The following is a 24,100-nucleotide window of genomic DNA, read 5'->3' on the forward strand; positions in this document are numbered from 1 at the left end:
ATCTGGGTGTTATAGAGGCAGAGGGGCGAGGGCAAGGAGAGGTCCCAAATCTTTGTGTTGAACCCCATGTGTCAGTTTGTAAAGAGTGGCAGTATTGCTGTGGCTAATTTATGACAGTCTCATTCCTCTTATCAATTTAGACCATTTCACAGTGAGTTAAATTACCCAGTACATCTGCTTCAAACAGTTTCCATTGCTAAATTCTCTCCCCTATCCTTTCTCTTCCTTTTCTTCCTCTCTTTGTCCTCCTCTCTGCCCGCTCTTGCCGCTCTTCCTTTTACATAAGAACATAAGAAATAGGAACAGGAGTAGGCCATATGACCCCTCGAGCCTGCTCCGCCATTCAATAAGATCATGGCTGATCTGATCATGGATTCAACTCCACTTCCCCGCCTGCTCCCCATAACCCCTTATCACCTTATCGTTTAAGAAACTGTCTATTTCTGTCTTAAATTTATTCAATTTAAGACAATTTAAGCAGCTTCCACAGCTCTCTGAGGCAGCGAATTCCACAGATTTACAACTCTCTGAGAGAAGAAATTTCTCATCTCTTTAAAAATGGGCGGACCCTTATTCTAAGATCATGTCCTCTAGTTCTAGTCTCACCCATCAGTGGAAACATCCCCTCATAATCTTAAACGTTTCGATACGATCACCTCTCATTCTTCTGAATTCCAATGAGTAGAGGCCCAACCTACTCAACCTTTCCTCATATGTCAACCCCTTCATCCCCGGAATCAACCTAGTGAACCTTCTCTGAACTGCCTCCAAAGCAAGTACATCCTTTCGTAAATATGGAAACCAAAACTGCACACAGTATTCCAGGTGTGGCCTCACCAAAACCTTGCATACCTGTAGCAAGACTTCCCTGCTTTCATACTCCATCCCCTTTGCAATAAAGGCCAAGATACCATTGGCTTTCCTGATCACTTGCTGTACCTGCATACTATCCTTTTGTGTTGCATGCACAAGTCCCCCCAGGTCCCTCCACTCCTCCTCGTCCTGTGCCTCTTTCCACCTCTCTCCTCTTCTCTCTTTCTTTTCCTCTCCTCCTCTCTCCGCCTCTGTCCACCTCTCTCCTCTTCTCTCTCACCCTCTTTCTTTTCCTCTCCCCCTCGTCCTCTCTCCGCCTCTGTCCACCTCTCTCCTCTTCTCTCTCGCCCTCTTTCTTTTCCTCTCCTCCTCGTCCTCTCTCCGCCTCTGTCCACCTCTCTCCTCTTCTCTCTCGCCCTCTTTCTTTTCCTCTCCTCCTCGTCCTCTCTCTGCCTCTTTCCACCTTTCTCCTCTTCTCTCTCCTTTCTCTTTGTTCTCTTTCTTTCCCTCTCTCTCTCCTCACCCTCTGCCTCTTCCCACCTCTCTCCTCTTCTCCATCTCTTGCTCTTTCATCTTTTATTCTTTTCCTTTGTCCCTCTCTCGCCTCGGCCTATTTCTCTGCCTCTTCCCTCCTCTCTCTTGCTCATTCTCGTCCTTTCTCTCCCTGCCTCGGGGAGTTGCGCCTGCTGAAATAGCTAACCTTGATTGCTGCAGCAAGGACGAAAGATTGCTGGGAGATGTGTGTGTGGAGCGGGATGGCATTGTTCTTTTTATTTCAACAAAAAAAATCTCTCCAAAACATCTGTTCCCTAGTGGCAGTTCCGAGTGTCAAAGAGCAATGCAGATGCATTGTGAAAAAGCAATAAAGCGTAGCCTGAGGGCCCTCTCAGGAGGCAGTCAGTCAAATACACCAGCAGCAGCCAATATGAGTTTGCACACACTGGGTTGCACTAGACCCCAAAAAAATGTATACGTTTTATTAAGAGCCTTAACAACACACTCGATGTTAATTTTTTGTTGTTGATTATGGGACGCTGATGTCGAGTGTCCCTGTCTTATCCCCGGCCAGGAATGCCTGGCTGTGCTGGAGGAGGGGAGAGGTGTACATGGCCAGCGACAAGGAGCTTCCAGAGAGTCTGCGGGGACAGCCGCGACCCCGACACAAGGTATGCTAATCAAGGTGCCAGTTTCTCATTACACTCCCTAATTACTGTTTCGTAATTAACGGCGGAGATGCAAAAGAAAAGAGGAATGGAAACTGATCTGCCTGTGCCTCCTCCCCCGCCTCTCGCTGTTAAACCACCAGCCCCAGGCACCAGCCCCCAAAAGGCAGCCAAGCGAGCCGAGGGGCCTGTGGGGAATGGGGGAGGGGGCCAGCCAAATGGCAGCTTCACAGCTTCTGACTCGGCGTGCTGCTAAATTACTGTAAATATTTAAGCAAATTAAAATTCTGCTTGCGCCCGGGCTAATTGTTTTTTTTCCCCCCCTTCTTCTCACCCTCTCTCTCCGTTCCCCTGCAGCAAGCGCCGGAACGCACCAGGCTTTCTCTGAAATTGAGCTGTGTGCACTGCTCAATTATTCTCTTTAATTTGCATTTAAAAGATTGATTATTTATTTCAAACGGGGCGGGGAGCGCGACTTGCCGTTCTCAGCATTGCGGCATCTCCAATCAGGCTCTGATCCCTTGCTCTGAAACAGCCGCATGTGAAGCGCCCTTTGCCAGGCAGCTTTCCAGCTGCTGTCGGTGGTCTGTGTGCTGCTGTTGTGCCGTGTTTCATGTCCTGTCCTGTCACCCCGCTCCCCCACCCACCCACCCACCCATCCATGCTTTTTGCTGGGGTACACTTTCACAGGGGCTCACAGTCCTCCAATATCTCGCCCGACTGGCTGTTTGCCTCAGTTGGTAGCACCCTCGCTTCTGAGTTGGAAGATTGTCTAGAGTTTTAAGCACCAAAACCTAGGCTAGCACTCCAGTGTGGTGCTGCCGTCTTTCGGATGAGACATGAGAACATAAGAAATAGGAGCAGGAGTAGGCCACCTGGCCCCTCGAGCCTGCTCCGCCATTTAGTAAAATCATGGCTGATCAAATCATGGACTCAGCTCCACTTCCCTGCCCACTTCATATAACCCTTTATTCCCCTATCGCACAAAAGCTCTCTGGGGCAGAGAATTCCATAGAATTACAACCCTCTGAGAGAAGAAATTCCTCCTCACCTCAGTTTTAAATGGGCAGCCCCTTATTCTGAGACTATGTCCCCTAGTTTTAGTTTCCCCTCTGACTGGAAATATCCTCTCTGCATCCAGCTTGTCGAGCCTCCTCAATATCTTTATATGGTTTGATAAGATCACCTCTCATTCTTCTGAACTCCAATGTGTATAGGCCCAACCTACTCAACCTATCTTCATAAGTCAACCCCCTCATCTCCAGAATCAACCGAGTGAACCTTCTCTGAACAGCCTCCAATGCAAGTATATCCTTCCTTAAATAAGGAGATCAAAACTGTACGCAGTACTCCAGGTGTGGCCTCACGAATACCCTCTACAGTTATAGCAGGACTTCTCTGCTTTTATACTCTATCCCCCTTGCAATATAGGCCAACATTCCATTTGCCTTCCTGATTACTTGCTGTACCTGCATACTAACATTTTGTGTTTCATGCACCAGGACCCCTAGGTCCCTCTATACTGCAGCACTTTGCAATTTTTCTCCATTTAAATTATAATTTGCTTTTCTGTTTTCTCTGCCAGAGTGGATAACCTCACATTTTCCCACATTATACTCCATCTACCAAATTTTTGCCCATTCAATTAGCCTGTCTATATCCCTTTGCAGATTTTTTATGTCTTCACAATTTGCTTTCCCACCATCTTTGTATCATCAGCAAACTCAGCTACATTACACTTGGTCCCTTCATCCAAATCATTAATATAGGTTGTAAATAGTTGAGGACCCAGTACCGATTCCTGCGGCACCTCACTAGTTACTGTTTGCCAACCGAAAAATGACCCGACTCTCTGTTTTCTGTTAGTTGGCCAATCCTCTATCCATGCTAATATATTACCCCCAACCCCGTGAACTTTTATCTTGTGCAGTAACCTATTATGCGGCACCTTGTCAAATGCCTTCTGGAAATCCAAATACACCACATCCACTGGTTCCCTCTTATGCATCCTGATCCTCAAAGAACTCCAGCAAATTTGTCAAACATGATTTAACTTTCATAAAACCATGCTGACTCTGCTTGATTGAATTATGCTTTTCCAAATGTCCCACTACTGCTTCCTTAATAATGGACTCCAGTATTTTCCCAACGACAGATGTTTGGCTAACTGGCGGATAGTTTCCTGCTTTTTGTCTGTCTCCTTTTCTAAATAGGGGCGTTACATTTGCGATTTTCCAATCCGCTGGGACTGCCCCAGAATTCAGGGAATTTTGGTAGATTACAACCAACGCATTGACTATCTCTGCAGCCACTTCTTTTAACATCCTACGATATAAGCCATCAGGTCCAGAGAACTTGTCCACCTTTAGTCCCATTATTTTACCGAGTATTACTTCATTAGTGATAGTGATTGTATAGCCCCTTCTATAGTGATTGTATAGCCCCTTGATTATCCACTATTGGGATGTTTTTAGTGTCTTCTATTGTGAAGCCCGATACAAAATATTTGTTCAACATCTCTGCCATTTCCCTGTTCTCCATTATTAATTCCCCAGTCTCATCCTCTCGGGGACTAACATTTACTTTAGCCACTCTTTTACTTTTTATGTAGCTGTAGAAATTCTTACTATCTGTTTTTATATTTCATGCTAGTTTATTTTCATAATCTATCTTCCCTCTCTTTATCATTTTTTTAATTGTTCTTTGCTGGCTTTTAAAAGTTTCCCAATCCTCTGGCCTCCCACTAGACTTGGTCACATTGTATGCCCTTGTTTTCACTTTGATACCATCCCTTATTTCCTTCGTTAGCCATGGATGGTTATCCCTTCTCTTACAGTCTTTCCTTCTCATTGGGATATATTTTTGTTGCGAGTTATGAAATATCTCCTTAAATGTCTGCCACTGCTCATCAACCGTCCCATACTTTAATCTATTTTCCCAGTCCACTTTAGCCAACTCTACCCTCATACCTTTGTAGTCTCCTTTATTTAAGCTTAGGACACTGGTTTGAGAACCAACTTTCTCACCCTCCAACTAAATTTGAAATTCAACCATGTTATAGTCACTCATTCCTAGAGGATCCTTTACTATGAGATCATTTATTAATCCTGTCTCGTTACACAGTACCAGATAAGATAGCCTGCTCCTGGTTGGTTCCGCAATGTACTGTTCAAGGAAACTATCCTAGATACACTCTACGAACTCTTCCTCAAGGCTACCCTGGCCAATTTGCTTTATCCAATCAACATGAAGGTTAAAATCGCCCATGATTATTGCCATTCCTTTATTACAAGCCTTCATTATTTCTTGATTTATACTCCGTCCAACAGTGTAGCTACTGTTAGGGGGCCTATAGACTACACCCACCAGCGACTTTTTCCCCTTATTATTCCTTATCTCCCCCCAAACTGATTCAACATCTTGATCTTCTGAGCCAATATCGTTTCTCACTAACAGACGTTAAACCGAGGCACTGTCTGCCCTCTCAGGTCGACGTAAAAGATCAAATGGCACAATTTTGAAGAAGAGCAGGGGAGTTCTCCCCGGTATCCTCGCCAATATTTATCCCTCTATCAACATCATTAAAACATTATCCGGTCAATATCACATTGCTATTTGTGGGAGCTTGCTGTGTGTAAATTGGCTGCCATGTCTCCTACATTACAACAGTGACTACACTTCAAAGAGTACTTCATTGGCTGTTTTGGGACATCGGGTGATCGTGAAAGGCGCTATATAAATCCAAGTCTTTCTTTTTTTTCTGTATGTGCAAGCCTAAATTGTGAGTGCAGGTAGACTATTTGAGCATGGAAGGCTTCGTGGTCCTGTCCACACGGACATACATGTACATTCAGGATTGCGGCATCAGGAGCAGCAGAAGTCACTGGATGGTGATCAGGACTGGGAGCCCAGGTTAACTCCCAATCCCTCGCTAGCTCTATAGTGCTGCGGCTAATTGTATCACCTTTACCTCCTCCTCCCCCCCCCCCCCCCCTCCTCCCACTGCCCCATTCAGGGGATTGAATGCAGGACTCTCCTGGGCTATACGGTTCAGATCTAGGGGATGTCTATGAACTCCAGGTAGGTGGGATGGCCGCTTTTGTTTTTTTATTCATCTTATAAACTTGAGCAGTCAGGTGCATTTGCAACCAGTCGATTCTTTTAAAGGTAAATGCGTGCAAAATAAGTAAAAGTGTCTTTGGCGAATTGTGACAGCGAATGATCCCATGCGCTCCCCAACTCCATGTTGCAGGATGGCTGTCTATAGCTGATGCATGTAAAACCCTCACATATTCTGCAGTGAGCTCCAGATATTGGTGACTTTGTGAGAAATATCCTTGTTGGGAGTATGGGGCCATCTGAGGGACCTTTAGTAGGCTGACTGATCATGCTTGTGTAGTTTAACATTATTAGTGAACAAAATGTATGATATATTGTAAACAATTAATTACACAAAATTCACAACAATTTAATGCACCCAGTTTGCATGTAACTATAGGATTGATGCAATGTTGATATTGTTGCATCCCCTTGAGATGCAACACATTCTTCCCTGTGTATAGCATAGTGGTTATGTTACTGGACTAGTAATCCAGAAGCCTGGACTAATGATCCAGAGACATGAGTTCAAATCCCACCATGGCAACTGGGGAATTTAAATTCAATTAAATAAATCTGGAATTAAAAAGCTGGAAACAATAATGGTGAACAAACTACCAGATTGTTGATAAAAACCCATCTGGTTCACTGGTGTCCTTTTGGGAAGGCAATCTGCTGTCTTAGGCAGTCGATAGTATCAAGGATGACGTGCTCCCACCAAAAAGGGATGAGTTCACAGGTGTTTCAATGAAGGACCTAATATTCCAGGTCCTGAACTGCATATTGGGTGGAAGATGCCTGTGCGTGGATTTTTTTAACGTGTGGTGACCGTTGTGCACCAGGCACCACACGGGCTCGACACAGCTAGGTCTTGGTCCAGTGGCAAGAGTTAACCAAGACGATTGGAGACCAGCTCTGCTGCACAGACCTAGTGCGCACACATAATGCAGTGTGGGCTGGCCTGTGCTGCCCCTGGGCCCTTGCCTCTTCTGGGCCCTGAACTCACGCCTCTCCTGGGCCCCGATCATGTTGCTCTGCAATCTCTCACCACTCCTTCGCTCCAAACTCGCCGCTCCTGCTGTACCTGCCACACTCCAATCAGTGAACTGGATTATGACGATGTCCAATCCAGTCGTCCTCTTCATAGCTGTCGCTCTCCCGGACCGACTCGTGCTGTACCTTGCAGTGGTATGCTCCTTTTATGGCCCTGACCTGCCTATATGTGACTCCAGACACACAGCAATGTGGTTGATTCTTAACTGCCCTCTGAAATGGCCTAGCAAGCCACTCAGTTGTATTCAAGAAGGCTGCTCACCACCACCTTCTTGAGAGTAATTAGGGATCGGCAATAAATGCTGGCCTTGTCGGTGATGCGCACATCCTGTGAATGAATTTTTAAAAAAATAACACATGACACACATATACACACACAATGACACATTGATACATGTATACATAAACACACAACGTTTCAGGTCTTTGCTTCACATCTTGTTAAGAACAAGAAATAGGAGCAGGAGTAGGCCATTTGGCCCCTCGAGCCTGCTCCGCCATTCAACGAGATCATGGCTGATCTGATCATGGGCTCAGCTCCTCTTCCCTGCCCGCTCCCCATGACCCTTTACTCCCCTATCGCTCAAAAATCTGTCTATTTCCGCCTTGAATATATTCAATGACCCAGCCTCCACAGCTTCCTGGGGAGTTGTTGCACCTGTTGCTCTCTCTCATTGATTACAGTGTTATGAAAATATTATTTGCACAGAACATCAATCCCCTCTGGGACCTTACAGGTCACCAGGAGACCTAGTGGACTTCACAGAACAAAACACAACACATTAAGGGGATTAAATGGAGCTGCTTTGTACAAGCACATAACAGCACAGCCCGATATCAAAACATTTCAGGGTAAAATGTGATCCTTAATTTGTTTTAACAACAATAACTTGCCTACATATATACAGAAAATGCTGGAAATACTCAGCAGGTCAGGCAGCATCTGTGGAGAGAAACAGAGTTAATGTTTCATGTCTTTGACCCTTTGTCAGACGTTCTCCTCTCTACCTCTCTCTCCTCCTGTAAGATGCTTCTTAAAACCTTTTGGTCCTCATATCTCCTTATGTGGCATAAGGTGTCAAAATTTATATAGCGTCTTTCACAACCTCAGGCCATCCCAAAGTGTTTTACAGGCAATGAATTACTTTTTGAAGTGTCGTCACTGTTGTAATGTGGGAAACGCGGCAGACAATTTGCACACAGCCAGCTCCCACAAACAGCAATGTGGTAATGGTCAGATAATCTGTTTTAGTGATGTTAATTGAGGGATAACTGTTGGCCAGGACACTGGGGATAACTCCCTGTTCTTCTTCAGAATAGTGCGGGAGGATCATTTACATCCACCTGCGAGGACCGACGGGGCTTCAGCTTAATGTCTGATCTGAAAGACAGCACCTCCGACAGTGCAGCACTCCCTCAGTACTGCACCGGAGTGTCAGCCTAGATCTTTGTGCTCAAGACACTGGAGTGGGACTTGAACACACGACCTCCTGCCTCGGAGGCGAGAGCCGCTATATAAATGCAAATTTAGCTTGATCGCGCTCCTGTGAAGCACCTTGGGACATTTTACTATGTTAAAGGCGCTATATAAATGCAAGTTGTTGTTGTCAGTGTGCAGTAAACAGGACCTCTGTTTTTTTTCTCTCCTTTCTGATTGCTAAATAATTGATGGTAAACTGCAAGCTCGTAGCATAAATGCAAAGCTAGGTTAACGTCCTGGGCGTAGAGGTTTGCAGGAGTGAGCGGGTTAATCGCACACAGTGGCAGAAATCTCTCACGCAGTCACTGGCTCTGACTGCAGTAAAGCTTCAGGAGCCGGCTGCAAGAAGCGACTTAATCCCCCGTTTAATTAACCTTTCCCCCAGATCGGGGGAAGGGGGTGGGGGGCAGAAATCTGCCCAGCGACTGTTCTCTGATTGGCTGCTGCTCTGAGGGACGAAGCCGGTTATTGGCCTGGAGTTTGATTTTTTAAAAAGCCTTTAATTCTTCCTTAAAGGGGCAGTTCCTCCAATTATGGCAAAAATGCGGCAACACGTTAAAAGGGGATCGCAGCTTATCATGGTTCAGTGGAATAATAGATCGGGAAGGGGAAAGGTTTTAAGTGGGATAAGTGACCTTGAGCTGGGGGCGGGGGGATGGGGGTGGGGAGAGAGATATGCTCAGTGCATTTTAATGTTGCAATTGAAGAGTCTAAGAAGAGGGAAGGCCATCGAATACTGCGGCAAAAATTGCCATCGGAATTTTCCCCCCCCAATGAGCTCCCTTTTTATTGTTCTGTCCATTTTCTCTGCCTGGCTGGGGTTCGGTCCCGTGAGTTCTGTCTGCCCTGCGTTTCCTTGTCCATCTCTAATGTCTGAATTGACATTCCGGGTGAGCTGCCTGTCTGCTCCCCTCACCCACCCCAGGGACCTTGCCTCAGCTGCCAGACTTTTCAGCTTCTGAGCTCTCTCTAGGCGAGCGCGGGAGTCTTGCGACCCCCTCCCCCTCCCTACCCCTCGAGTGGGTGTCTCCCCTCGGCCTCTCACTCAGCGCGCCCCCCCCCTCACTCCCCGCGGCGACCGCACGCGCAAGCGTGGAGGTACCGGACTGACCGCGCGTGTGGCGGACAGCGGTGAGAGAGAGCCAGACTGGGCCTACGCTACTCGGTAGCAGGTGATGAGGGGTAGCCAAGCAGCCTCGTTGTGCATTCAGGGCACATCTTGCGAGGCCGGCAAGAGACGGGCTCTGCTGGGAATCGCATTATTAACCAGGCTTCATTTCATGAGAATGTAACAAGCTTTAGTTCTCTCTCTCTCTCTTTCCATCTTGTTGTTTGTGTATAAACAATTAACGACCCATAATACACACCGACTGATGGCCACTTTCTCTCTCTCTCTCTCTTGATTTGAGCATATCTCTTTCCCTGTTGTTCTTTCTTCCTCCTATTTTTCTCTCGTTCTATCTACTTGTATCTGTCTGTCTCTTTCTATATGACTTTCTCAGTCTTTCTACTCCTCTCTATCTGTCTGGTGTCTCTCTTTACCTTTTCTGTGTCTGTGTTTCTATCTTTGACTTTGTCTCTCTCTAGCTCTGTCTCTGTCTGTTGTCTCTGTCTGTCTGTCTCTGTATGTTTCTCTCAGTCTTTCTGTTTCCATCTGTCTGGCTGTCTCTCTTTCCCTTTTTCTGCGTCTCTGTCTCTGTCTTTGTCTCTCTCTCTAGCCCCATCTCTAACTTTCTGTCTGACCGTCTGTGCCTGCCCCAGCTGATCGACATTGGCTGTGCTGCTCAGTTATTTAAACCTGTGGGATTATATTAAATTCTGCATCTGAAAGGGAGGCCAATATTTTGTGGTGAACCAATTTTGTTTGCCCCGTTCACTTGTGCTCTGACGGTGGTGGTCCTATCGCAGGCTCGGTTCCACAGCTAATGGCTGCTCTTTGACACCTCTCCCAAGTGACTGTTCTTCATTGTGTGATTCGAGACAATGAGTGTCGGTGAGCTATTCAGCTATGGGAAGGCATCACAGCTGAGTCTGTTTATGTCCTCGCCTGACATCCACACCCAGGCGTTCTCCAGCCTGGACTTACAATGGAAACCCTGGCTGTTTTCCCGATCCCCTTTCCGAGATCAGTAGTGTTGTGACCCAATTGCAGCGCCCCGCAGCCACCCTCTGTGAGATCAGTTGACTCAGCACAGGCTCGGCATTGAATCTGGCACCCGAATGAGTCGGCACTTTCAGGGAAGGAAGTCAGAAAATTGGGGAAACAAGACTAAAGGATTCTCCTAAAACAAAGTGGAGGATGAAATGAGTTGTGCGGAGTGATACTGCCGCATTGCAGGCCCTGGTAAATTGCCCTGCGATGGAGGTTAATTCACAGCCTTTCCTGTTTAACCGAGCACTTCCTTTCACCGCTAATTAGAACGGAGGAGATTGCAGGGTGATTTGATGGAGCTGTGTAAAATTATGACGGGATGGGACAGAGTAGATAGAAGTAGTCTGTTTTCGGCGATTGAGGGGTCTACAACGAGGAGATGTAGGTATAAGATTACATTTGAGAGGTTTAGGACAGAAAGCAGGAGAAACTTTATCAGAGTCAGTGAATGAAGCAGAGACCATGGGTGGGACCTGCTCCCGCTCCCCTGCTGTAACCTTGCCAGAAGCTTGTTGGAAATCCTGTTTATCCACATAAGATGGGTTTCCGTCGCACTTCTGGCCAGCGGAGCGGGAGCAGCTCGTAGGAAAGCCCGACCCATGTCAATACTTAGAACAGGCTAAGAAGGTGGTTGAAGGAAGAGGGACTGAAGGGTTATGAGAACAGGGCGGACACATGAGATTTGGATACTGCTCGTGTGGAGAATAAACACCAAAACGGACATCATTTCAATGTAATTTTGCAGTGCACTAAAATCCAGCTCATTAAAGTAACAGCTATGTTTCAGACAAAAGCTTCACTTGCATTTAAAGGAATAGTCTCGGGCAGGGATTGCCAGCTTACAGCACTGGGTTCATGTTCATGCGATAGACCATAGCGGCAGGTCGGGACCATAAAAGGAGCGGTGAGCGGCGGCCCTTGCACAGCATGGCGAGCTGGTGCAGGAGGGCGACAGCAGAGAAAAGGGACGTCATCAAGGTCCAGGTCGGTGATTGGAGCGTGGGCAGGTACAGCAGGAGTGATGAGGTCGGGGCGAAGGAGCGGCGAGAGAATGTAGATGGATGTGATCGGGACCCGGGAGAGGCGTGAGTTTGGGGCCAGAATAGGCGAAGGACACAGGGACAGCACGGGCCAGCCCACACTGTGATATGTGTGCGTACTAGGTCTGTGCAGCAGAGCAGGTCTCCAGTCGTCTTGGGTATCCTTGCCACTGGACCAAGGCCTAGTTCTGTCAAGCCCGTGTGGTGGCTGGTGTGCCATGGCCACCACACATTAAAAAAATCCACACACAGGCATCTTCCACTCTTCAAGATGTAGTTCGGGATCTGGAATATTAGGTCCTTCATTTAAACACTTGTGAACTCATCCCTTTTTGGCGTGGAAGCAAGTCATCCTTGTTTTGAGGGACTGCCGATGATGTGCATCAGTAGCTCCAGCAACGTAGTCCTGTTCATGCTTATCTTTCTCATTCACTGGTTTTTCCTATTTGAATTTTGGGGGCTGGAGTTGTGGCAATGCCTTTCCTTAGTGTTGTTCCTTTATCAGTGGATTAATCCTAAATCAGAACACCAAGATCTATCAGCAACAATGGCTTGAAACAGAAAGAAAGAAACAAACTTGCATTTATATAGCGTCTTTCATGATCTCAGGACATCACAAAGCGCTTTACAGACAATAAAGTACTTTTGGAGCGGAGTCACTCTTGTAATGTAGGAAACATAGCAGCCAACTTGCCTCAGCAATATCCTACAACAGCAATGTGATAATGACCAGATTATTTTAGACTGACTTTTAGATTGGTTTAATTGGCAGCGAACTACTAAGTAGCTGTTTGGTGTTTAAGTAAATTTTAGTAAGTAAATTAATTTAAGGGTTAAGTCATGGCAGGAGAGCTCGGACCCATGTCATGCTCCTCCTGTGCTATGTGGGAAGTCAGGGACGCTTCCAGTGTCCCTGGCTACTATGTGCGCGGGAAGTGTGTCTAGCTGCAGCTCCTGACAGACCGCATGACGGCACTGGAGCTGCGGATGGACTCACTCTGGAGCATGTGCGATGCTGAGAATGTTGTGGATAGCACATTTAGTGAGTTGGTCACACCGCAGGTAAGGGTTAGGATAGATAGTGGATGGGTGACCAAGAGACAAGGCAAGGGCAGGAAGGTAGTGCAGGAGTCCCCTGTGGTCATCTCCCTCCAAAACAGATATACCGTTTTGGATACTGTTGGGGGAGATGACTTACCAGAGTAAGGCACCAGCAGCCAGGTTCATGGTACCATGGGTGGCTCTGCTGCACAGAAGGGTGGGAAAAAGAGTGGGTGAGCTATAGTGATAGGGGACTCTATTGTAAGGAGAATAGATAGGAGTTTCTGCAGCCGCAACCGAGACTCCAGGATGGTATGTTGCCTCCCTGGTGCAAGGGTCAAGGATGTCTCGGAGTGGCTGCAGAGCATTCTGGAGAGGGAGGGTGAACAGCCAGTTGTCGTGGTACATGTAGGTACCAACGATATAGGTAAGAAGCGGGAAGAGATCCGACAAGCTGAATTTAGGGAGCTAGGAGTTAAATTAAAAAGTAAGACCTCAAAAGTAGTAATCTCTGGATTGCTACCAGTGCCAAGTACTAATCAGAGTAGAGGGAGCAGGATAGTTAGAATAAATATGTGGCTTGAGCAGTGGTGCAAGAGGGAGGGATTCAAATTCCTGGGACATTGGAACCAGTTCTGGGGGAAGTGGGACCTGTACAAAAGGGACAGTCTGCACTTGGGCAGGACTGGAACTGATGTCCTAGGGGTAACATTTGCTAATGCAGTTCGGGAGTGTTTAAACTAATATGGCAAGGGGATGGGAACCTATGCAGCGAGATAGGGCGAAGTAATATGGAGTCAGAAACAGATGGTAGAAAGGTAAAAAGCAATAGTGGACGGCCGAGTAAACAAAGGCAAGAACCAAAAAGGGCCACACTACATCAGAATTCTAAAAGGACAAAGGGTGTTAAAAAAACAAATCTGAAGGCTTTGTGTCTTAATGCAAGGAGTATCCGTAATAAGGTGGATGAATTAACTGTGCAAATAGATGTTAACAGATATGATGTGATTGGGATTACAGAGACATGGCTCCAGGATGATCAGGGCTGGGAACTCAACATCCATCGGTATTCAACATTCAGAAAGGATAGAATAAAAGGAAAAGGAGGTGGGGTAGCATTGCTGGTTAAAAAGGAGATTAATGCAATAGTTAGGAAGGACATTAGCTTGGATGATGTGGAATCTATATGGGTAGAGCTGCAGAACACCAAAGGGCAAAAAACGTTAGTGGGAGTTGTGTACAGACCTCATGGTACATCAGTCATTGAAAGATGGCATGCAGGTACAGCAGGCGGTTAAGAAAGCAAATGGCATGTTGGCCTTCATAGCGAGGGGATTTGAGTACAGGGGCAGGGAGGTGTTACTACAGTTGTACAGTGCCTTGGTGAGGCCACAGCTGGAGTACTGTGTACAGTTTTGGTCTCCTAACTTGAGGAAGGACATTCTTGCTATTGAGGGAGTGCAGCGAAGGTTCACCAGACTGATTCCCGGGATGGCGGGATTGACATATCAAGAAAGACTGGATCAACTGGGCTTGTATTTACTGGAGTTCAGAAGAATGAGAGGGGATCTCATAGAAACGTTTAAAATTCTGATGGGTTTAGACAGGTTAGATGCAGGAAGAATGTTCCCAATGTTGGGGAAGTCCAGAACCAGGGGTCACAGTCTAAGGATAAGGGGTAAGCCATTTAGGACTGAGATGAGGAGAAACTTCTTCACCCAGAGAGTGGTGAACCTGTGGAATTCTCTACCACAGAAAGTTGTTGAGGCCAATTCACTAAATATATTCAAAAAGAAGTTAGACAAAGTCCTTACTACTAGGGGGATCAAGGGGTATGGCGAGAAAGCAGGAATGGGGTACTGAGGTTGCATGTTCAGCCATGAACTCATTGAATGGCAGTGCAGGCTCGAAGGGCCGAATGGCGTACTCCTGCACCTATTTTCTACGTTTCTATGTTTCTATATAATCAGTTTCTTAGTGATGTTGATTGAGGGATAAATATTGGCCCAGGACATTGGGGAGAACTCCCCTGCTCTTCTTCAAAATAGTGCTATGGGATCTTTTATGTTCATCCAAAAGATGACACCTCCGACAGAGCAGCACTATACTGGAGTGTCAATCTAGATTTTGTGCTCAAGTCTTTAGAGTGGGACTTGAACCTACAACCTACTGTTTCAGAGGCAAGAGTGCTACCCACTGAGCCATGACTGAAAACTAATATGAAGAGGGATTTAAAGCGTATCCGATACAGCACACAGATACGTGTATTCTCAACACGTTTACAGGAGGCTGAATCAATAGGCCAATTGGGCATATTTGTACAGTAATTTAATACGTTTCAGGTCTGTGTGGATATGCGCTGGGGGCAGCTCGGGAACCAATAAAACAACAGTTTTACCCTGAAGATATTCCCTACAGCATGTCCGCTTCACCTAATTCATAAGAAGTACTTTGATCTCCTCTAGTACTCCCCCCACCCCACCCCTAGTTTCTCCCCACCTCTCCTGAAGCTGCCCGGGAGATTAGACTCTGATTCCTGGAGACTCCTGGAGACAGTTGGCAAACCTAATGGGAGGTTAGAGGGGAAGAGACCACTGTGGGGGGAAAGAGAGAGGAATGTGTCTGAATGGTGCCTCAGTGAAGAGGCGAGATGGGTGGAGTGACTGTGGAGGCAGCTTCAGGGGAAGTTGCTTGATTGGTTTGTTGAATAGTGATTAACTTAAGTGCCACTTATTTTTCCGCTAATTTTTTCTTTAGATTCTATTCACTGTGCGGAAAAAGGTGTAAAATGAACCAGAATGCATCGTTTTTAATGCAGTGATCCAATAACTCCCAGAACTGCATGCTTCTGGATCTCTGCAGAAATGCATGTGTTAGTGGGTGTGACAGGGGATGCAGTGTTTGGAGGAGTGTGTACCATCCTGAGTTTGCTGATTGCGTTTCATTAAAATTCGGTCTTGGGGTGTGGCAAGGGCGACACTTGTTGCCCAGCCTTAGTTGCCCTTGAGAAAGTGGTGGTGTGCCTTCTTCTGGAACCACGGCAGTCTGAGTGGTGAAAGTGCTCTCACAATGCTTAGGTAGGGACTTCCAGGATTTTAACCCAGCAACTATGACATATGCCCAAGTCGGGATGATGTGTGACTTCGAGGGGGACCTGGAGCTGGTGGTGTTCCCATGCACCTGCTGCCCTTGACTTTCTAGATGGTGGAGGTCACGGGTTTGGGAGATGCAATCGAAGAAGTTGCTGCAGTGCATCCTGCTGATGGTACACACTGTAGCCACCGGTGATGGAGGGAGTGAATGTTCAGAATAGTAGTGGATGATACTTTCTAGCTTCAACAACATCCCACCTTCTTAATTTTAAGTACTTAATCTGCCCCTCATCCATCCTCACTGTGCTGAAATCATTGCAGTGTCCTCCTACTCTAAAATGCTCATTCTCAGGATCCTAAAACTGAAAAACATTTACAAGCTTCCAAGAACCAAACCTATCCTCTATTTCACTTTTCTGTTACATTTTCTTTCCAACGTTACTGGTGACCATACATCTTCACCTAGGTTTTCCCAATAGTTAAAATGAAATTCTAGAGCTTGCTGGCCCAGAGTGGTCAGGTGTAGATGGAGTCTCAGGGACACATGGACCAACACACCTACTGGAGGCCACATGTGAGGCTGACCAATATTGAGTTGAGTTGTTGTAGGGGGTTGAGGATAGTGAGGGTCAAATAAGATAGATTTTCTGTAGGCTGATTGAGTCAACCTTGATGGTTTGGGATTGGGTGTCACCAGCACCATTCACACATTGTATCTGGTTGACTGCCTTCTTATTGGTTAGCTTTTACATAGAAATATATTTTTTTCATGCCCCATTTGAGCCATTTTGGGAAACACTGTCAAACAGGCCTGAAGATCCCAGATTCGTTCCCTGGTCTGTGCTGAGTTAAATGATCACAAATAGGCGACAAGCGGTCTCAGTGTCCCTTGGTTAGGTCAGGGAAAATGAGCCAACATTCCTGCTCCAATTGTCATTCAGTAATCGCCCGCTGGACAGTGTGAGCGAAGGTTGGGTGGGAACAGAATGGGGCTCGTTTGTGATACCTTCCCATCTTGAATTGTCTACTGCAGTGTCTAGGCTTATGTCCCATTCTAGACACTTGAGCACATAATCCAGGCTGACACTCTCGGTGCCAGTATTGAGAGAGTGCGGCACTGTCTAAGGTGCCTTCTTTCAGATAAGATATTTAAAATGAGGCCCTGTCTGCCCTTCCGGGGGATGTATAAGATTCCATGGCTCTATTTGAAGAAGCACAGAGGTGTTATCCCTGGTGTCTTGGACCAATTTTTATTGCTCAACTGGCATCACTAAAAAAGATTATCTGGTCATTGTCACCTTGCTCTAAATTGGAGGGCATTCATGAAATTGTACTCCAGAAAATCATCTATCCCGTTTTTAGGCAGGCAGCCCGCACCCCAACCAAGAGGTCTGAAGCCTGAGTCTGGTCTGAAATTGGGTCTGAGTCTGGCCTGAAGTTGGGCCTGAGTAACATTATATACGCCAGCTGCCAGCCCCTATCGTCCTTCAGTCACAGCTTGTACATGTGAACAGTACAAATGTTGGACCGTTTACCACACTGGCAGCCCAAAGGTATGTCCCGGGAGGGGGGGTTGCAGCAGACAATGGGGCATTAGGGGGATGAAAAGTAGTGCAGGGGGGTGCTCTCACTCCTCCTGGCTCCACAGGAAGGTTTTGGTTACTTTTAGTTGGCGGTTGTAGAGGCCTCTGAAGGAACCTGAGCAAGACAGGCCCGACACCTGCCCCGCTCATTGCTGTCCAATTTCCCAGAGGGGGGCCTAAAATTGTGCTAGGCCCCTGATTTACACATGTGAGGGGCCTAGTGCCTGCTTTAGGTGGCCACCAGAGATCCTGAAAAATGGCATGACCCAATTTCGGATCAGAAGTTCTTCAGGCATCCTCGGGGAGCAGGATGTTGGTCCTCGAAACTGGGCTGCGGCATAGAATGGTCGCAGCGAGGTCCAATTTCCAGCCCAGTACCTACAGAGGAGAAGGAGAGGAAATAGGCCAAATGAAAGTATTAAAGGCGGATGGTTGTCCTTTTGCAGCCTGGGACCAGAGAAGCTATTCCCATTTGTGCCGCCCCCTTGACAGACACCTTTGGCTGTGATTCTAGTTTCTCTTTGAGGCACTTTGCTTCTCTCGACACGATTGCAATTTTCCAACCTTACTTGTGCCCGCAAATTCAACTTTCCAGCAGGAAATTGGGAGGAATGTGTGTGGGAGGGGGGGGTTAACCGTAATTGGAACATTAACAGAATCCAAAAGTCACCCTTCCTCTCCTGTGACCTGGTCTCAAGGGGATGGTTTGCATCTGTTTTCTATATTCGTGCCTATAGCAAGCTAATTAAACATTTACTGTACCTCAGCAGTAATTGATAGCTTTGCTCCTTTTTTAATTGGGTTAACAGCTGTTGTTTGGAATGATACGATAATTATCAGCTACTGTCTCTCGCCTAGGCTAATTAAACGCGCAGGAAGAGGAGCGTGCCAAAGTGCCATCAGTGTGAGAGCGGAGGGCATTGGCTGAACCCTGGCCCGGAAGCAGCATCGTGACCATCCCCTCTCCAGCCAATTTTCCAGAAGGTGCTGCCTCATGCTGGACTGCAGTTGCAAGGCACTGACCACTCTCCGATGGTGCATCCCCTGCTCCACTATCGGCGGCCGTGCCTTCAGCTGCCTAGGCCTTAAGCTCTGGAATTCCCTGCCCAAATCTCTCCGCCTCTCTACCTCTCTCTCTTCCTTTGAGAAACGACCTCTTTGACCAAACTTTTGGTCACCTGCCCTAATATTTCCATATGTGGCTGGGTAGCAAGTTTGTTTTGATAACGCTCCTGTGAAGTGCTTTGGGACATTTGGCTATATTAAAGGCGCTATACGAATGCAAGTCACCGTTGTTGTTTGTGGGATCTTGCTGTGTACAAATTGGCTGTCCGGTTTGCCTATGTAACAACAGTGATTGCACTTTTAAAGTAATTCATTGCTTGTAAAATACTTTGGGACATCCTGTGGAAGGCATAAGTTACTGTATAAATACAAAACCTTAATTTTGATTTGTAGTATTTTTTTCTAGTACCAAAATGTGTTCCTTTCCCCTACAACAGAAATTTGCATTTATATGGCACTTCTAATGTAAGAAACATACCGGCACAGGCAGGATGGGCCAAATGGCCTCCTTCTATGCTGTATTATTCTATGATTCTATTCCAAAGGGTCTTCACAGAGAAGAAAGTGGTGGAAGAGTTGGGGCAATGTTGTCCAGTACGTCAAAGTCACTAGCCACACGTGGCTAATTGCGAATCCAGAGGTGGCTAATTGCATTTCTGATGAATACATTTTAAGAATGAGTTATAGACATTGTTGTTGGTCATGCAATCTCAATACTCATAGTCGCACGGTGTGTGCATGTGAACTTTAACCTTTTTGTTCGTTTGGTGGTAAAGTGGTGAAACCAAAAACAAAGTGTTTTTCGATCGTTGTGAGTGCTTTACTTTCTTGATTACTGAACAGTGGTCGATGTTTATTCAGTAAATACCCATATGAGAAATATATTTAACCATATTGTGTGTGAGGCATTCTCAACTGAAATTGGTGCATGTGGCTAAAATGGTGTTGCGAGAATCACACCTGAGGCTGGTCAGCGATTCCCATTGGACAACACTGGTTTAGGAGAGATAACCGGAAACCTGGTTGAACAGATTTGAGGAGATCCTGAAAGAGACAGAGGGGTTTAGGGAGGGAGTTGTAGACCGTGTGGCTGAGACAGCTGAAGGCTCTTTTCCCTGTTGCTAAAAATTCTTTACGTTCTAAGCTCCTAAGGCAGGAGGCGGATAACCTGCTAATATATCGACGCAGATTGCTGTGCGTGCTGTGTGTGCTTTGACAGAAGGTTGTGTTTACTTGGCTGCAGTGAAGGCTCCACTACTGTGAGGCTGCTGGGTGAAACAGGCTGTTTATTCCCCTTTTTCACTTTAATATATATATTTTTTGGAGAGATCGTTGATCAAAGAATTGATGTACAGACTCCAGTGACAATTTCTTAACGATCATGTTGCTCAATCAGCTTTTTTTATGTGTACCAGTCAAGTTGGCGATACTTGGCGCAACCCACTTGCCACCCATGGCTTAGTGGGTAGCACACTCGCCTCGGAGTCAGAAGGTTATGGGTTCAAGCCCCACCCCAAAGACTTGCGCACATAATCCAGGCTGACAGTTCCAGTGCAGCACTGAGGGAGCGCTGCACTGTCGGAGGCGCCGTCTTTCGGGTGAGACGTTAAACCGACGCCCCGTCTGCTCTCTCAGGTGGACGTAAAAAATCCCATGGTACCATTTTGAAGAAGAGCAGGGGAAATCTCTCCTGTGTCCTGGCCAACATTTATTCCTCAACCAACACCTAAACACAGATTGGCAGCGACGTTGAGGTAGTTGCGCGTGCGTAGACTCAGTTGTTTTTTTTGGGATGTTCTCTTTGGGACTCATGGACTCTGGGGGGGGGAAAAAAGCAGAAAAATCATCGATATCAGCTTCCAGAATAATGCTCAGAACGCTTCTGCGCAGCTTCCGGTCGTTGGCAGCAGTCACTCCGAAACAGATGATCGCATTGTTGTTTGTGGGATCTTGCTGTGTGCAATTTGGCTGCCACGTTTCCCTATGTTACAACAGTGCCCACACTTCAAAAGTATTTTGTTGACTGTAAAGAGCTCTTGAGATGTCCTGAAGTCGTAAAATGGGCTATACAAATACAAGTCTTTCTAATATTTATTGGATTACCGCTGCATAATGGCAGAGGATTCAGAGGTTTGATCCGGTGTCATTAATGTGCATTGCTGTGCTAAGTGTGGGCGGGGGCACTCGCATTGGAAGAGCGTGAGCATAGGAGGAGCGTCTATCAGGGCCACTGTATCATGGCTCTTGGTTGGAGAGAACACTAATTGAGTCCCAGGAGCAGGCCCTGTGGATAGGGTTGCCAACTCTGGTTGGATGTATTCCTGGAGGTTTTATCATATGACCACTTGCCTCCAACTGCCCCGCCCCCACACTCCTGCCATTGGTTGCCCATCATGTCCATCCTCACGATGCTCCGCCTTCCCATGGCCAATTGGGAACAAACAGACTCTTTGTTAACCATCTCCAATATTTTTACATTAATAAGTGAAAGTATTCAAAGAAAATGAAAAAAAAAATCACTTTTTAATAATGCCCCTATGATTTTTCTCCAGGGTGTTGCTCAGAGCAGTGTTCTGGAGATTAATCTTCAATTCCTGGAGACTCCAGGGCAATCCAATCGATGGAGAAACAGAGCTCAGTCTGACGATATAACATGTCTAAGATACTTCCTCAGGACTATTCAAAATTACATTGAATTTACAGCGCAGAAACAGACCATTCATCCCAACCGGTGCTGGTATTTATACCCCATACGAGCCCCTCCTACCCCTCTTCATATCACCCTATCAGCATATCTTTCTATTCCTTTCTCCCTAATACGTCGGATTTTTGGCCTTCGGGGTTTTTCGGCGAAAACAGTAGCAACGTGAAACTTACCGTTTTTGCTGCGCTACCGTTATTAGGCTGAACTTTCGGCCTTTACGAGGCGCATTGGTAAGGGGGCATTGCACAAGCATTCGCAGCACAAAACGCGAGTTTTGGCAACTTTAGTCCGGGGTCATTTGCACTGCGAGAGAGGCCTTGGGAGGTGGAAAGAAAATAATTCCAAAAAACATTCCAAAAACATTTACAAGACCCTTAAGTATTTAATCCCGGCAAAAAAAGAAAAAAAGAAAAACTTTAACTTACTTTTTGCAGGTTTTTGTATTTACTGCTGCTGGCAGGGATGCACCGACAGGTTTGACATGTCGCTATTCTGGGTGCGGCATACGGGTCGGGAGAGTGACGAAACTCGGACACAAACGCAATCTGAGTCATTGCACGTCATCGCATGTTGGCGCACCTCTCCCCGGCGGTATTTGGAAGGGCCGCCGCAAACAGGTACCCGAGGATCCCGCCAGGAATTTGCGACCGGGTTTTCAGCACGGAGGGTCAAATTGCGGCGTTAACCCGGTCGCAAGCCTCTCGAAAATTTGGCCCATTTATCTAGCTTCCCCTTAAATGCTTCCATGCTAATCACCTCAACTACTCTTTGTAGTCGCGAGTTCCAGATTCTCACCACTAGGAACATAGGAACAGGAGGGGGCCATTCAGCCTCTGGAGCCTAATCCGCCATTCATGACTCCGTATCCTTTTATAGCCATTTCTAGAAAATAAAAGTACTGTCTGGATAGCAGAGCAATAGCAACAACATGCCAAATCAGAGTTATTGCTTTGAACTGAGGTGGATTTCCGAGCGTATCACCTCTCATTGATAGATGGCAGCCAAGCCAAGCTTTCCCTAAGGTCCTCTCACCCGCCATATTCATGGACACACCTTCCAGGCATTTATCAATCAGCTAGAGCTTATCCAGCGGTACTGGCACCAGTCTATCTGTCGGGAGCCACTACAATTAATAATAAGTAGTAATTATTTGGAAAGAAAAGAACCAGGCTAATCGGAAGGTTGACACTGTGGTCTTAGGAAGTTTGTTTCTCATATGGAGTAAGATATTGTCTGTAGGTTTTTTTTGGAGAGTGCTTCTTTTGGGAATCCTATATAGAAATTAAAAGAAAAACAAACATTCTGACTTTGCAGTGAGTCACCTGGATTGGCGAGGCACTTTCAAACCATGTGCACTGATAAATGTTGTCACTCTACCCCAGATTGTCAGCTTCCCCCTGTCCCGCTCCTCCACTGAATTCAATGAATTGTCATAAACTTTTGATATATCTGCAATGATAAAAACAATTGCAAGATTGATGTTCCTGTATGATATTCTTAACATTTACCAGTTTACATTGGACAGCAAATTGTCATCAAAAGGACCTCCATCCAACAAACTTTGAACTCAGGTTCCAAACCTTGCCTCCAGGAAAGTTGCAAATTCAGAGTTAGCACATAGACTGTAGGAGAAGGTAGTGGTGGACCTGCTCCTTAAACCGCTGCAGTCCGTGTGTTGATGATGCCCTCATGATGGCGCTCGGTAGGAAATTCCAGGATATTGACCCAGCGATATTGAAGGAAAGGAGTTAAATGTCAAAGTCAGGACTGTGTGTGATTTGAAGGGGCACATAGGAACAAGAATCGGCCATTCAGCCCCTTGGGCCTGCTCTGTCATTCAATTACATCATGGCTGATCTGTACCTTAACTCTATTTACCCTCCTTAGCTCCATAGCCCTTGATAGCCTTACCCAACAACAATCTATCGATTTCAGTCTTGAAAGCTCCAACTGTCCCCCCCGCATCCACAGCCTTTTGGGGAGTGAACAAGTGCTTCCTGATTTTGCTTCGAAATAGTCTAGCTCTATTTTTAAGATGATGTCCCCTTGTTCTTGATTTCCCCACCAGAGGCTAATGATTTAGATGAAGGAATTGAGTGTAATATCTCCAAGTTTGCAGGTGACACTAAACTGGGTGGCGGTGTGAGCTGTGAGGAGGACGCGAAGAGGCTGCAGGGTGACTTGGACAGGTTAGGTGAGTGGGCAAATACATGGCAGATGTAGTATAATATGGATAAATGTGAGGTTATCCACTTTGGGGGCAAAAACACGAAGGCAGAATATTATCTGAATGGCGGCAGATTAGGAAAAGGGAAGGTGCAACGAGAGCCGGGTGTCATGGTTCATCAGTCATTGAAAGTTGGCATGCAGGTACAGCAGGCGGTGAAGAAGGCAACTGGTATATTGGCCTTCATAGCTAGGGGATTTGAGTATAGGAGCAGGGAAGTCTTACTGCAGTTGTACAGGGCCTTAGTGAGGCCTCACCTGGAATATTGTGTTCAGTTTTGGTCTCCTAATCTGAGGAACGACATTCTTGCTATTGAGGGAGTGCAGCAAAGATTCACCAGACTGATTCCCGGGATGGCTGGACTGACATATGAGGACAGACTGGATCAACTGGGCCTTTACACACTGGAGTTTAGAAGGATGAGAGGGGATCTCACAGAAACATATAAGATTCTTGCGGGACTGGACAGGTTAGATGTGGGAAGAATGTTCCCGATGTTGGGGAAGTCCAGAACCAGGAGGCAGTCTTCAGATAAGGGGTAGGCCATTTAGGACTGAGATGAGGAGAAACTTCTTCACTCAGAGAGTTG

The 24,100-nt window shown here is 46.4% G+C and overlaps 1 long non-coding RNA gene across 1 annotated transcript in view; it reads left to right on the forward strand.

The window, feature by feature from the left end:
* Nucleotides 1–1,891: 1,891 nt before the first annotated feature.
* The window catches only part of LOC139279318 (uncharacterized), a 65,919-nt gene continuing 43,710 nt past the window's right edge, over nucleotides 1,892–24,100 (forward strand). Inside the window, exon 1 of the long non-coding RNA XR_011596442.1 lies at nucleotides 1,892–1,979. This is a non-coding gene — a long non-coding RNA (uncharacterized lncRNA). The remainder of the gene's footprint in view (nucleotides 1,980–24,100) is intronic.

This window comes from Pristiophorus japonicus, chromosome 14 (assembly GCF_044704955.1).
Source record: "Pristiophorus japonicus isolate sPriJap1 chromosome 14, sPriJap1.hap1, whole genome shotgun sequence".
NCBI lineage: Eukaryota > Metazoa > Chordata > Chondrichthyes > Pristiophoridae > Pristiophorus > Pristiophorus japonicus.